The 3,712-nt window shown below is 43.0% G+C and overlaps 1 pseudogene; it reads left to right on the top strand.

Annotated features, from left to right (window-relative positions):
• The first annotated feature begins 1,044 nt into the window (after positions 1 to 1,044).
• LOC114433631 (fibulin-7-like) lies at positions 1,045 to 2,626 on the top strand (annotated as a pseudogene).
• Positions 2,627 to 3,712: the final 1,086 nt, after the last annotated feature.

A 3,712-nucleotide genomic window follows, 5' to 3' on the forward strand; every position in this document is an offset into this window, starting at 1 on the left:
CATGAACTGATAAAAACACAATTTTGAACATTCTTATTGTAGGATAATTTTCATTACATTTGAGCTGTTAGGAGTATCTGGGGGCGGGGAACGGTGAAAGACCGACCGAATTAAATACCCCCACACACTATGATGTATAACATGTTTCGTTTTATGTACTCACATGATATGTTTTTTAATACACTACATTTTTCACAGAGTTTTTCTTTTTTTGCACCTTCATTATGGTTTTGACAAGCATACACACACACCAGGTGTTTGGACATTTACTCACAGTGTTGTTACATATAGATGTCACTTTTACCCATAGTTTTGTTTGATTACACACAGTGTTTTCCTATTTGCTGATGTGACCGTTTATTGTTTCTTTTTCCTTATATTTCTGAGTGTTGGACTCTTAGTAGAGTCCAAAAGGGGGAATTGTGGAAATATATGGTCAAAATATATGTTTGTTTGCACATATGGTAAATGTGTATTGTTGCTCATAGATCGAGACCTCTGACTGAGGCCATAAAGTATTCTGATGTTTAATGGTTAGTTTAGAAATTCGAACTGCAAACCCCTTAGTTGACCCAAAGATGAAAACACAAGCTTGCCAAAGAGATAAGATATACTCAAGGTCGTAGCAGGAGGACCTGTGAGAATACACACACACACTCACATCAAAGATGTGAGTGGGAGAACTTCAATGTCTTTTAAGTTTCGTATACGCCCTCCACCTTGTGATTATTGAATATGCATGTTTCACTGAAAAACATTACCTTTTATGCCTATCTATGTAAATGTAACCACACCTTGTTGTCAGATTAATAAAACGAGCCTAATGCATGGGACAGACAGAATGCAAATGGTCAGCTGCAGGAGTAGATCGAGGGGTCTGTATTGAGCTGTGCATTCTCCCTTTATAAAGGCGAAACTGAAACTGATCAGTACTGGTTTTCATTCAATGTTCTGTGCATCGGGGACGGAGTCTGGGAATCCGGGTGACAAGATCAGGTCCACAACATAGGTGATAACCTGCACTTGAAGACGTTTGTCCCTCTTTAATTTTAGCACAGGCATATTTGTGAGCAGCTACATAGTGGCTGGTCCTGTCACACGTTGTGTTGCCTGTAGGAAGGGAAGTGTTTTGACCGTCCTCTACTGACTATGGTAGTGTTTAATCCACATATTTAGACCTGATGAAGAGTATGGAGAGTCGGAAATAAGTTGCTATACCCGTGGGTACAAACCACCCCCAGCCATGTCGGTAAACCGCTGTGTCTATTTGTTTTCTCGTCTTCGCCGGCACATCAACACCCGGGCTCCTCGTATCAGCGCTGGCAGCTGTCATGCGTTGTCTGGGTCTGATTTGTTACATAGACGACATCAGACTGGTTCTGTAGTATGCATCAGAAGCGTTTCGTCTAACGGCTCTTTCCCAAAGCCTCCGGACACCTCACTGTTTGTCCCCGTGTCTTTAAAGACCACCTCTCCTGCTACGGCTGCTGCTGCTGCTGCAACCTTACCAGCTGCCACCACTGGGCCCTTCGTTCGTCCATCACGTTGCAGTATAGTGCAGGGGACCACCCACTGCACCTGTGAGCCCGGATACACCATCTCCGGCAGAGACAGCTACACCTGCACTGGTACATTGATACTGAATGAACTATTGTAATGATTCCCTATGGGATTGTTCACAGTGAGTGTCATTTTTTTTGCATTGCAGACATAGATGAATGTGAGCTGTTCCATAATGGACAGGCTGGGAGATTGTGTTTACATACTTGTGTTAACACCCCTGGAGGCTATCGCTGTTCCTGTCCTGCTGGATACAATGTGACTCGTGATGGGCGCAGCTGTAAAGGTAAACACAGTGTTTTATATCACATTTATTAGATTTGTTTTTCATCACTCCCCAAAGTATCCCACAAAATTGTTTCTGGAAGATGATACAGAACATTGTGGATTATATTTGTATTATATTTTTCAGTGACTGAAGAATTGAATTTGAATTTCTATACAGACTGAATGATACCCATGCAATTGTTTTTACACTTCGCAGATATTGATGAGTGTGCTACCAGGCAAAACAACTGCACAAAGGACCACATGTGTGTTAATACATATGGTGGTTTCCAGTGTGTTCGTGTGGACTGCCCCAAAATTCCTCATGCTACATATGTCAAAACTTCACCCATGTAAGAAGCGTTATTTTCCATAAACGTCTACAAATAAGAGTAATGACTAAGTAATGAGTTTAACTCTGCCTCGCTCCTTGTTTTTCAGGCGTTGTGAGCGTAACCCCTGCCCTGTGGACAACAAGGCATGCTCTCAGGCACCAAATTCCTTCTCTTACCATTACTGGCCGTTGTGTCCAACCTGTCGGCCCCTCGTGTCATGTTCAGGGTCTCAGCACTTCGTCCGATGGGCGACACGCTTCGTTTCTCTTCTGCTGGGTGGAAGGCAAGCTCGCCGCCATTTTACAGTCCAGCGTTCAGACCGCCTGACAGGCCAGTTGATGCTGGTGAGTCCTGTGCAGGGCCCTGCCACTCTGGAGGCAGAAGTGGAAATGAGTGAGCTAGAGAAACGTGTCCAGCTTGGGAGGTACATCACCAAAATAACCATGTTTGTTTTCCCGGTATGACTTCTTAACAAAAACATGTAACATGTAGGACTGAAACAGCACTTGACTGGAGGACACTTTGCTGGATCAGCCTAAGAGTCTTCTCTGAAATTAGATATTGTTTTTGTAATCATGGCAGATGTATACTGGACATGTAATCCTGATGTGTGAAGATTTTGTAATCGCTTTATGATCATGTTTTATTTATATTATGGCATCAGCATAGTTCAGTAGTAGCACTATAATATTAAACATCATGTTCAACATTAAGCTTGGCCTTTTATTGCCAGTTTTCTCAGACTGCGGGAAATAATCTGACAAACTGTAAGCAGTGATGTGTGCGAGCTCTGGTTGCTTAACACTTCAGTCCCTGCAGCACAGAGCAACGCTGTTCAGCAGACAGACAGCCAAAGACTGGCTGCTGAAAAGAGCCCCTGTGTCCTACAGTACATGAATAAACTGAACTTTGAAATTGGCAAAACAAGCACATCCAGAAAAAACGCATGTGTCATGCACTCTAAAAGTAAAGTTTGTGTGATCCTTACTGGAGGAGTTGTACAGTATGTTTGTGAGGTCATCTATCTATTTCTTGGTGTTACATAAGGAAACCACACAAAACTGCACCTGTGAATATTAATGCCGTTTCACTGGAGACAAACAGGATTCTTTATTTGCAGCGGCTGAGATTCACCACTGAGGGAGCAGGGGAGCTTGAGCCTGGATTCTACAACAACACAAGACTGCATGCTGAGTAAAGAAACAAAAAGATGGTGAGATAGGGAGGCAGTGTTAGAAGACTATTCCCATTATGTGAAGACCGAATTAAAACTACTTTACTACTTTTTTTACCACAAGAGAATGGAGCTCTGGGTGTTTATCAGTCCATATCTCCCCCATCAGGGTGAAGGGAAGAATAGCTGTGTGGGAAGGTGTCCATTTTGTCCGTCCCACAAGTAACGAGAGTGATCAAGCATTAAACTTGGAGCCCAGACATTGCTTGTGCAAACAAACAACTTAAACAAATATCCACAAACTAGACTCTGACCTGTGAGAGCTCCTGGCCTGGATTCTGATGTGTTGTCTGTTCCCTTCACCTTGCCTCCCCTC

The sequence above is a fragment of the Parambassis ranga genome, chromosome 3 (assembly GCF_900634625.1).
Source record: "Parambassis ranga chromosome 3, fParRan2.1, whole genome shotgun sequence".
Lineage (NCBI taxonomy): Eukaryota > Metazoa > Chordata > Actinopteri > Ambassidae > Parambassis > Parambassis ranga.